This window comes from Microcaecilia unicolor, chromosome 9, assembly GCF_901765095.1.
Source record: "Microcaecilia unicolor chromosome 9, aMicUni1.1, whole genome shotgun sequence".
Taxonomy (NCBI): Eukaryota; Metazoa; Chordata; class Amphibia; order Gymnophiona; family Siphonopidae; genus Microcaecilia; species Microcaecilia unicolor.
The window spans coordinates 35670371-35682806 of NC_044039.1; the positions used below are offsets into that span (position 1 = coordinate 35670371).

At 45.3% G+C, this 12436-nt stretch overlaps 1 protein-coding gene across 2 annotated transcripts in view; it reads right to left on the reverse strand.

The window, feature by feature from the left end:
- HIPK2 (homeodomain interacting protein kinase 2) overlaps nucleotides 1-12436 on the reverse strand; it is a 283961-nt gene that overhangs the window by 104701 nt on the left and 166824 nt on the right. The gene's annotated exons all lie outside the window — the stretch shown is intronic.

Consider the following 12436-nt stretch of genomic DNA (forward strand, 5'->3'; position numbering starts at 1 on the left):
TGCTCATAAATTCTAATTAATGCCAACTGGTGTCAATAATTGGCTAGTTAATTCAATTCTGCACGCAAATCCAGAATATGACCGTATCTACATGCACAATTTTGGTTGCGCTATATAGAATCTGGGGGCAAGTTTATAGAATACTAGCATCTATATGTGTCAGAGGCACCAATAATTGCTATTTATGTGCATAAGTGCTGGTGTTATTCTATAAAGTATGAGCCAAAATTGCTTAGGGGTGAATTCTATATATGGTGCCAAAAAACGCGCTACTCTATAAGCCTCACTTGAAGTTAGGCACGGTTTACAGAACAGATCTTACACCTGGGAATCACACCTAACTTTAGGCGTGGATATTTGCACCAACTGAAATGTGGTACAAATGTACATGCCTAAATTGGGTGTGTATCCCCCCCCCCCCTCTTATTCTATAACAACATGTGTAAATGCTAGGAACACCCCCCGTTCTGCCTATGATCTGCCACTTCCACGCCGCTTTTTTTTTTTTACTTGCGTGTAAATTCCAATTAAATCTAATTAGTACCAGTTTTTCGTGACTTTTATAGAATTGAGAGGTTAGTTCATATCTGCGAGGGGGCATACATATGGGTGGAGCATTGGCAGGCTGTGGCAATTAACGCAACTTATATAATATTATCAATTGTGTGTGCTGCATGGCGCACTTAGGCATGCCAACTTACACCAGCCATTCACTAGTTGTAAGTAGACGTTCCCATGTGGCTTTGCACTAGTATTCTATTATGGCTTTGGCGTGTTTAATTATAGAATTGGCATTAAGCGTGCTGGACAAAGAAGTTGGGTGTGAAGAAGGAAAGGGAAAATGAAGTGCTGACCAATTCATGGGGTAGGACAGATGTTGGCCACCTTGAAGAGAGCAGGGTAGAGTGGGGAAAGGAAGATGCTGGCCACCTGGGTGGGGGTAATGAGGGGAAGGGAGATGCTGTCCACCTGGGGGGGGAGGTAGATAGAATAAGGGAAGATGATGGCCACATCGGGAGGAGGGGTAGAGATGGGAAAGGGAGATGCTGACCACTTGGGGGCAAAGCAAGGGGAAAGGGAGAAGCAGAACTATAGGGAGAGGGGGGGAGGGCTTGGAGGTGCCCGGGGGGGGGGGGGGGGAGAGGGTGCACAGGTGAAGCTTCACCTAGGGCATCTGATACTTTTGAGCTGGTCCTGTTTCAGACAATCTTAGCAGACATCAAATATTTTCCAGTGAAATAATATACCCTGAACATTGGTTTTTCAATCTGTAGGCTGGAGATCACCAGTATGCAACAGTTTTCAAAGCTGAGAAAACGCTCCAGTTAAGAAGTAACTGGAACAATAGAAAGGAGATAAAATGCAGACATTTCGCAAACAGAAGGTTGTCATGTTGGTCCTAAGCTGTCTCACTTAGCCACAGCTCAAATGCAACACACAATCCAGTTAAAAAAAATCAGTAGGGAATCATTTGACAGTGGATTTAATGACTCTCATGATACTTATGAGTTGTTGTGGGCCTACATTCATGCTGCTTCCTCATCTGTATGCTGGTCAGTGCCAGCCTCTATTCCAGCCGGGCTGGGTCTAGTCAGGGGTACAATGAGATAAAGGGTTAACTTTCTCTCTCCTTCTCTCTCATTCTCCATCTCTTATACACACACAAAAAAGAGGAGAAATTAAAAAAAAAAAAACAGCACAGTGATCTCAGTCTTATTACTATGTAAATCTTAGCTCTTGCAGCCATCTGCCTGTCTGCCTGAAACATTATGAATGAAAGCTGTCTCCCATTAATGAGCTCTCATACACTGCTTGCAGGTTGGGTCCCTGACTAAGGGGGTCTGGCAGAGGATGCCCCTCCTCAAAGCAAACAGAAGAAAGGGAGGCACTTTCTTATGTTCCTTACTGACATCAGGATTTCACTATTTAAAGGGACAATTTTCAAACTCCTCTGTGTCTATGGTACTTTGTGCCTTTTTTTTGTTCAAAGCAAACTATGCTTGTTTTTTTGTGTGTGGGTAAAATTTCAGTGAAAATTTATATTTGTTTATTTATACTTTAATTTTTTTTTTTGGGGGGGGGGGGGATTTAGCTTATGCCTTCTCAATAACAGATCATGGTGAGTTACATTCAAGCATGCTAGATACATAGTAACATAGTAACATAGTAGATGACGGCAGAAAAAGACCTGCACGGTCCATCCAGTCTGCCCAACAAGACAACTCATGTGTGCTACTTTTGTGTATACCCTACTTTGATTTGTACCTGTGCTCTTCAGGGCACAGACCGTATAAGTCTGCCCAGCACTAGCCCCGCCTCCCAACCACCGGCTCTGGCATAGACCGTATAAGTCTGCCCAGCACTATCCCCGCCTCCCACCAGCGGCTCTGGCACAGACCGTATAAGTCTGCCCAGCGCTATCCCTGCCTCCCAACCTCCAGTCCTGCCTCCCACCACTGGCTCTGGCACAGACCGTATAAGTCTGCCTCGCACTATCCCCGCCTCCCAACCTCCAGCCCCGCCTCCCACTACCGGCTCTGCTATCCAATCTCGGTTAAGCTCCTTGATAAACATTTATATGCCATAAAATGGATCAAAAGAACACACCTCTACATTTGAAAATAAACCTGTGTGTACTTTCCTTTCTTACAGGGCCACTGTTAGATGTGCTGAGGCCCAGGGAACAAGCAGGTGAGCTTGTGGTCCCCCTGAGGCATGGGAGTCCAGGGTTATTGCCATGTTTGCAAACTCCCCGCCCCCCTAACACTGGCTCTGCTTTCAGGAGCTAAACATGCCGCTGGGAAGGCCTTCTCACAGTCTGGCTACAGGAACACAAGCTAAGGAAGAACTCAACTGCTTTCAGCCAGATTGGGAGTTTAGGGGAAATAATTTCCGAAGGGCTAGCACTGGTCATGGTCACCACCAAATACTACTACTACTACTTAAAATTTCTAAAGCGCTACTAGGATTACGCAGCGCTGTACAATTTCACAAAGAAGGACAGTCCCTGCTCAAAGGAGCTTACAATCTAAAGGACAAAAAATGTGCAATCAATCAATTTGGGGCAGTCTAGATTTCTTGAATAGGGGTATAATGGTTAGGTGCCGAAAGCAACATTGAAGAGGTGGGCTTTGAGTAAGGATTTGAAGATGGGCAGGGAGGGGGCTTGGCGTATGGGCTCAGGAAGTTTATTCCAAGCATAGGGTGAGGCGAGGCAGAAAGGGCGGAGCCTGGAGTCGGCAGTGGTGGAGAAGGGTACTGAGAGGAGGGATTTGTCCTGTGAGCGGAGGTTTCGGGTGGGGGCGTAAGGGGAGATGAGGGTAGAGAGGTAATGAGGGGCTGCAGATTGGGTGCATTTGTAGGTTAGTAAGAGAAGCTTGAACTGTATGCGGTACCTGATCGGAAGCCAGTGAAGTGACTTGAGGAGAGGGGTGATATGAGCATATCAGTCCAGGCGGAAGATAAGACGCACAGCAAAGTTCTGAACGGATTGAAGCTGCTTTTGAAGATACCAGTGCTGAATATAAGTGGACAATTTAAACATTGCAGCTGATGTTTAAAGCAAATACTGACCCATGCATCTTTATTGATTCTTTTTTGTTTTTTTGTATTGAATTCTTGAAGACTTTCAATCAGGGGCATATCTGGAATCCGGCGGTAGGGGGGGCCAGAGCCAGAGAGGGGGGGCACATTTTTGCCTCCCTTCCCCCCCCCCCGCCGCCGCCTCTCTCCACCCCCTCCCCGCCGTCAACCCTCCCCCGTTGCTTACTTTTGCTGGCGGGGGGCCCCAACCCCCGCCAGCCGAGGTCCGACCCGCAATCTCCATATTTCATCTTCCTCCGTGGCCATGTGCTTCAAGGAAGTAACGCTGCAGTGCTGATTGGTTGAATCCAGTTCGGCGTCTGACGTCGCAGCGACGTCAGACGCCGAACTGGATTCAACCAATCAGCACTGCAGCGTTACTTCCTTAAAGCACATGGCCACGGAGGAAGACGAAATATGGAGATTGTGGGTCGGACCTCGGCTGGCGGGGGTTGGGGCCCCCCGCCAGCAAAAGTAAGCAACGGGGGAGGGTTGACGGCGGGGAGGGGGGCCAGGGCGAAATCTGCGGGGGCCCAGGCCCCTGTGGCCCCACGCAGATACGCCCCTGCTTTCAATAAACTTTAATGATTCAGAACAAACCTCGGACAGTACTGTTGAGTATTGTGGAAGGAACTGGTAGTGTGAATGATCACAAGAGCGAACAGCCTCCCAGCATTTGCTGGTCCCGTCCCAGAACCCTGTAACTCAGGGGTGGTAGACCTGAGTAGAGCAGTGCTACCTCCCCATGAAGTAAGAACCTTTCGTATCCCTACCAAGAATCCATGCCCAGTGAGGGACCACCGACCACAGGGGTTATTCTGGTATAATCTGAAATGGCTACATTAAGAGGCTCATTTTCAAAAGAAAAAAAAATGTCTACATAAACAGCATAAAGTGGCATTTGGATGTTTTTCTCTGATAAACGTCCAAATCACAATTTTCAAAACTCGGATTTGAGAGTTTTTTTTTCTGCAGTACATCCAAGTCACAAGGGGGCGTATTGGAGGCATGCTGGGAGCAGGATTTGGGCATTCCCAAAACGTGGATGTTTTTCTGCCATAATTTATTTATTTAGATTTTGCTCACACCTTTTTCAGTAGTAGCTGAAGGTGAGTTACATTCAGGTACTCTGGATATTTCTCTGTCCCAGGAGGGCTCACAATCTAAGTTTGTACCTGAGGCAATGGAGGGTTAAGTGACTTGCCCAAGATCACAAGGAGCAGCAGTGGGATTTGAACCGGCCACCTCTGGATTGCAAGACCGGTGTTACACTTTTTTCAACTACCAGGGTCTGTGTGTGTACTTTGTGCACTACAGATGTGGTATTATCAAATGCTGGGGTTGATGTGAGCGGAGTCAGCAATCTAGGTGGCATGACAGGTGAACTGTGACAGAGAAACTTTGGTACATATGTGTCATAAGTGTGGCCATACAGAAGGCCACCTGTTCCTTCCAAACTGCATGACTGTATGGTAATGAGGAACAGAAATGCCCATCCAACCTCTCCCCCCCTTACTATAGAGCCCCACAGCACAGAGTTGTGTAACAAAGCAAAAATGTGCAGGGCTAAAATTTAGATGTTTTGGTCTAGACCAGTGGCATAACCAGGACTTGGGGGCCTGGGCCCCACAATTTGGGACTCCCTCCAAAGTCTGCTTGTTTTAGCTGGTGGGGATCCAAGCTCCGCCAGCAGAAGCTTTCCTGCGGTGATATTTGCCACCACACTGCCTGGTCTGCTTTCCCCTTACCATATGCACATGCTCATTTTTAGTACATACCAGCCTCTACGACAGCTTCAGATGATACGCCCAGTCCTATTAGAGCAACAAGCTGGCCCTTGGAGTAGCCTAGTGGTTGGTGCAATGCACAGTAAAGAAGGAGACCCAGGTCCATATCCCACAACTGCTGCACCTGTGGTGGAAAGTGTGAGCCCTCCAAAATCCACCAAAAACCTACTATACCTAGATGATACCTGCAGACATAAAGGGCTACTGACGTGGTGAACAGTTGGGGGTGGTAAGTTTTGAAGGGCTCAGCAGACAAGATAAGGGGGTAATAATGAGATGGGACCGTTTATGTGAAGTCCACTGCAGTGCCTCTAGGGTGCCCCACTGCTCTGCTGGGATGTCTGTATGGCCAGTCTACTAAGAATGCTGAGCCTCACACATTCCAGTGGCTTGTTTTTGTGCATTTTTCCCTTGGACATTATTTTTTTCAAAAATGGTCCCAAAAGCAAGATACACCGAGCACAAAAACATCTAGAAAACAGCAATTTTTGAAACAAAAAGTTGGACGTCTTTCTGATTTGAAAATGGCCATGTTTGCAACTGGATTTTTGCACATTTTTCGCAAAACATCCAAAACTGGATTTAGACGTCATATCAAAAATGCCTCTCCACGTGTTTCACTTTATTTCTTAGATCTCCTGCTGACAATTTACCCATTATTTTCAATTTGGGTATATTATGAAGAAATATTCTAAAATGTGATTGAAATTTTACTTTTGTCCTGATAATTTTGAAAGTACAATAAATGAAAAGCCAGCAAGACTGGCTTCATTTTCTTCACAACCTGAGGTTACCTGATAGATCTGGATAAACGTAACCATAAAATGATACCTGGATTTTTTTTGCGGGGGGAGGGGGGTGATTCTTTTGACAGAGAACAAGATATAAAGAACATGGACAATTTAAAAAGAGGTTTTCAAAAATTCCATTAACTCCCTTTTCTGTCTTCTGGATAATTTCTAACCTCCTCCTAATAAAATGCTTGAATTAAGTTATTTAAATGGGCAGTTACCCAAATAAATCTCAGGGGATAAAAATTTGCCTTCTTTCAGCAGGTAAACCTAACCTCCAAGTTTCACATGGCTTCTAGATTTAGGAACAGGAGAGAAGGGGTGCTCTTGGCCCTGACAGAGGAAGGGAAAATCTTCAGACAGTCTAAAATATGGCAGCCAGACTCTTTTTTGGTAAATCACGATTTGAGAGTGCATCACCCCTTCGTGAAAAGCTTCATTGGCTCTCTATTAGAGAACGAATAAACTTCAAGGTCCACACACTGATTCACAAGATCATCCATGGAGAATCTCCGAGCTACATGACCAACTTGATCGACCTACCCACCAGAGACACTTTGAAATCCTCTCGAAATTACCTCAACCTGCACTACCCCAACTGCAAAGGACTCAAGTATAAATCCTCGTATGATTCCAACTTCTCCTTCAAAGGCAGTCAACTCTGGAACGCCTTACCCAGACCCATTCATTCTATAAAAGACTACCTACCCTTCAGAAAATCACTGAAAATCCATCTATTCAAGGAAGCTTAGCCAAACGCTACGACCTAACCCTAGAAACCTACCTATTCATCACCTGATCCTGTGACAACGGCAATGACTCAGACCACGTCTCCTCTAACTTTTCCCTATGCTTACCCTGACCCTATTCCCTGATTATCTTAATCTAGCCTAAAACTAGCACCTCCTCCTATCTCCTTTACTCCCTCTCCCTTATAATATTACCTACCTACACATCCCCATTACTCTGCCAAGCTTAGCTTGCTCTCTCTGTACTATACTTTGTAATCCTACTGCTATGTAAACCGCATTGAACCTGCCATGAGTGGGAAAGCGCGGGGCACAAATGTAATAAATAAATATGTGTGGGAAAATGTGTAACTGCTCACAATTAAAGTAAGTGTAACGCTTATGGGTACTCTCGTACGCTCAGCTCCTGCAGAAACAAATTTTCAAAGGACAACAACCCCGGTAGCTTCCATTTGAAAACTAATATGAAGGTGTACACCTAGAGGGTAAGTTATCAATGTGGGCTATCCTTAAGATGGATTATTTTACCATAAATCCTGCTACCTTACCACAGGGTCCCATTTTGCAATGAGACCCTGTGCTAAAATAGAATGACTTGTGGTAAAATAACCTGTCTTAACGGTAGCTCATGTTGATAACTTTCCCCCTTAATTAAAGAAATGTTTCTAGAAATTGAAATCATTGGTATATGTAATAAAAGTGAGCTAAGTATAGGACAGTCAAGCCATTGTGACATCACTGATGAGGTTGGCTCTTAGGCACTGGTGAATGAGGCATTATGACATCACAATATTAGTTCCACTACCAGAGACAAACTCTTCATACTAAGGGGGGAAGTTATCAATGTGTTCTACCATTGAAACGGGTCATTTATTCTAACACAAGTCATGCTATTTTAGCACAGGATCCCATTTTATGTAATGAGACCCTGTGCTAAAATAGCACGACGTGTGGTATAATACCTTGGCTTAACGATAGCTTACATCGATAACTTCCCCATTTTGAGACTCACCCATTGGCCTTTCAACAACCACTTCCTGCTGAAAACGTTCTCTTTTTATGTGGTAAAAGTCATACACTAACAAAAGCTAAGGGGATAATTCTGTAAAGTATGCACTAACATTTACATGTTGAATACACACACAAATGATTAGAATAATGGCATATACGCATATAAATGTCAAAATTACTTGGTGTCATCGTGTAAATGTACATAGCTCTTACATGGCATGTATTTTACAGGTAGGCATACACATAGGGTAAGTCTGGGCAGGGTATGGGTAGCATTCACATACTCTTAATTTATAAACTACTATAACTTATGCACGTATCTCTGAGATTCAAGCACAAGCACTTACAACATTATGATAGGTGTAAGAGCTCACACCTAAATTATATGCCTGTATCCAGTGGCGTAGCTACGAGGAGCCTGGGCCCCCGTAGATTTGACCCTGGACCCCCTGCCGACGACCCTCTCGACCCCCCCTCCCGCCGCCAACCCGCCGTCACTGTTCCTTGCCTTTGCTGGCGGGGGACCCCAACCCCTGCCAGCCGAGGTCCTCTTCTTCCCGCAAAAGGCTTCCTTCTGTTTCTGACATCCTGCACGTGCAGGACATCAGAAACAGAAGGAAGCCTTTTGCGGGAAGAAGAGGACCTCGGCTGGCGGGGGTTGGGGTCCCCCGCCAGCAAAGGTAGGCGTTGGCGGTGGGGGGGGGGGTCGAGAGGGTCGTCGGCAGGGGGGGCAAAGTTGTTGTTGGTGGTGGTGGTGGCGGGGTCGGCAATGGCGGGTTGGGGGGCCGGCCGCAGCGCCGGGGGGTGTGTGGTAAAATGTGCCCCCTCACCTCGGGCTCTGGACCCTCCTCCCGCCGAAGTCTGGCTACGCCCCTGCCTGTATCTAATCTGTTATACTATTAGTCTAGAAAGTAAAGAAGACACCTATTTCCCTTTTTAAAAAAAATATGGAGCCCTGAGATTACGTGTTAAGCACTGTTCCCTCTAAACTGAGCGGGAGTCCTCCATCAATAGTCCTGCCAGTGGGGGGTGCTGTTTCACTATTACATTTTCAATAGTGAAGAACAAGCAAGCTCTGCAGGACTCCAGGGAACCTGCCTATCCCAAGTGACTGAAAACATCTCCATTTTACCTTTAATCGGAACTGTTTTTTTTTCTTATATCTGCTTGTTTAATTCTATCATATCATCATGTTCTCTATGTAACACCAATTGGTATCTTCAATCTGTTATCTACCAATAACGATACATTGTAAGCCACATTGAGCCTGCAAATAGGTGGGGAAATGTGGGATACAAATGCAATAAATAAAATAAATAAATAAATAAAACACAATATTGAAATAGCAACCCCCACTGGCGGCAATGCAATTGGAGGGAACAGTGGTAGTAGGAGCCTATTCTGTAACAAAATCAAAGCACCTAGGTTCCAATACAAAACAATCAGGGTGCCTAACATCTATGTGCCCGCAGTTATGCCACCCATACAGCTGGCATAAGTATAGGCAGATAAGTATGGCAGAGATGCATATAACTTACAGTATTATTATCATTTATTATTTATTTAGATTTTGCTCACACCTTTTTCAGTAATAGCTCAAGGTGAGTTACATTCAGGTACACAGGGTATTTCTGTAAGTTCCATGCCTAATTGGGAGCCCCACCTAGATCCTGCCTGTGCTCCGCCCCTGTGTACACCCTCTTGCAACTACACACTATGAAACATAGTTATCAACGAAGGCTACTGTTAAGACATGCTAGTTTACCACTAATTTGTGATGTGTTACCACAGGTCCCATTACTAATAACTGAGGTTAACAGTAAAATAACACATCTTAATGGTAGCCCATGTTGATAATAACATAAGAGTAGCCATACTGGGTCAGACCAATGGTTCATCTAGCCCAGTGTCCTGTTTCCTACAGTGGCCAAGCCAGGTCACAAGTACCTGGCAGAAACCCAAATAATAGCAACATTCCATGCTACAAATCCCAAGGAAAGCAGTTGCTTCCCCATGTCTGTCGCAATAGCAGACTATGGACTTTTCCTCCAGGAACTTGTCCAAACTTTTTTTTAAACCTAGAAATGCTAATCACTGTTACCACATCCTCTGGCAAAGAATTCTAGAGTTTAACTATTCATTGAGTGACAAAATATTTCTTCCTATTTGTTTTAAAAGTATATCCATGTAACTTCCTTGAGGGTTCCCTAGTCTTTGTACTTTTGGAAAGAGTAAATATCGATTTACTTCTACTCGATCTACACCACTCAGGATTTTGTAGACCTCAAATATATCTCCCCTCATCTGTTTCTTTTCCTTGCGGAAACAGGAAATAAGGGCGGGACCAGAGCTGAGAGAGAGAGAAGGGAAAACTGAACTAAGCGCTGAGCCTGCACGCTTTTTACCGTTGCTGCCGCTGTAACCCCAACGAGGTGAGTCAAGATGACTTTTAAAATTCGGAGGGAGGAGCCTGGAACTCAAAGGGAGGGAGGAACAATGACCCTGGAACTCGGAGGAAGGGAGGACCATAGAACTGGGAGGGAGGGGGGAGGGGGGACTCTGGAACTTGGAGGGGGGAGGGAAAGGAGAGAGAGAGGGGAGGGAGGGGGGCCTAGAACTCGAAGGGAGGGAGAGGGGCCTGGAACTGGGAGGGACTGGAACTGAGAGGGAGGGAGGGGGCCTAGAACTCAGAGGGAGGTGGAGGGAAGAGAGGAGAAATGCTGGACATGGAGTGGAGGAAAGACAGAGGAAGTAGATGCACATGGAGGGGAGAGGAGAAATGCTGGGCATGGATAGAGGGGAAGGAAGACAGAGGAAGGAGATGCACATGGATGGAGGGAGGAGAGGAGAAATGCTGGACATGGATGGAGGGGTAGAGGAAAATGCTGGACATGGATGGAGGAGAGGGAAGAAGATGCATATGGATGGAGGGGAGGGAAGAAAGAGGAAGGAGATGCATACTGACAGAGATGAGGGAAAGGGAAAAGAGGAGAAAAACTACACATGGATGTAGAAAATAGATGCTGGATGGAAAGGGGGAAAGAAGGGGCAGATGCTGGATGGAAAGGGGGAAGAGAGGGGGCCAATGCTGGCTGGAAAAGGGAGAGAGAGGGGGTAGATGCTGGACGGAAAAGGGGGAGAGTTAAGATCGAGGAAAAAAGAAACAAGAGACTGGGACCAACACAATTACAAACAGTAAACAGCCAGACTACAAAGGTAGGAAAAAATGAATTTTATTTTTAGTTTAGGATAAAGTAGTGTGGTAGCTGTGTTAATAAATTCAGAAAATGGAAGTAAGGTGATATCTTTATTGGACTAATTTTAATACATTTTTGACTAATGTTTGGAGACCAAACCCTCCTTTCTCGTGTCAGAACAGAATACCATAACAGCAGTATACTGTCCTGACCTGAGGAAAGAGGTCTTGGCCTCTGAAAGCTAATTGAAAAATGTATTTAGTCCAATAAAATGATATTATCATATTTTCCAGTTTTTGTTTTATTTGTATTTGTTTACCTATAGTATATGTCGGTGGGGGGGGGGGGGGGGGGGGGGGGGGAACGCACTGCCTGTAAAAAAAAAAAAATTTTCAGCACCCCAATCACTTTGAAAAGTTGGCTCCTATGGTGTTAAGCCCAACACAGGCTTACCACTCGCTAAAAAGGAAGTACTCCAGGGCTACCACTGCAGCCCAGTGCTAGTTCTCTCCCCCAGCGCACGCCATTTCTGGCGCTGCAAAAATATTTGCCCAGTTACCTCTGGGATAGTGCGGGAGCCCTTACCACCACCTCAATGAGTGGTGGTAAGTTCTCCCCTCTGAAATGGCCGTGCGGTAAGTGCTTCACTTACTGCAAGGTCATTTCTTGAAAAAAACAAAGACCTGCCTTTTATCCACTGCAGTAATGGGATCTTGCCAGGTATTTGTAACCTGGATTGGCCACTGTTGGAAACAGGACGCTGGGCTCGATGGACCTTTGGTCTTTCCCAGTATGGAAATACTTATGTACTTATGTAAAAGGGGGCCTCGGCGCACATCAAAAACATGTGCCGATGCCAGAGCAGGCCCCTTTTTGCCGCAGCTTCGTAAAAGGACCCCTATGTCAGTAGGTGTGTTGATTATAGGTACATAAAAGAAAAAGCGGGGGGAGTATATGCACAAATGATATACAACGAGAGAGAACCAGCAAAGAACCTTAGGCACAGCGTGGTACAACTTGAAAATAAGACACAAGTGGGGACCATTTCTTCTCATGCAAGGCAAACTTAAATGATTTTTTGGCAAGATAAGTTTCATATTTATAAGTTTTAAACAGTAAAGTCCATCATTCTTGATATGTGACCAGGTTCAGGGATTACCTAATGTAGCATTGAACATGGTTTATGTCTTCTAATGTATAGTTGTTGTTTATCACTTGTCATGTTTAGCTCTAAAAACCTCTCTCTTTAACAAGGCCTACCACGAGAACCCATAATTAACGAGAACACACCTAAACTCCTTATTCAGAATGTCTTACTC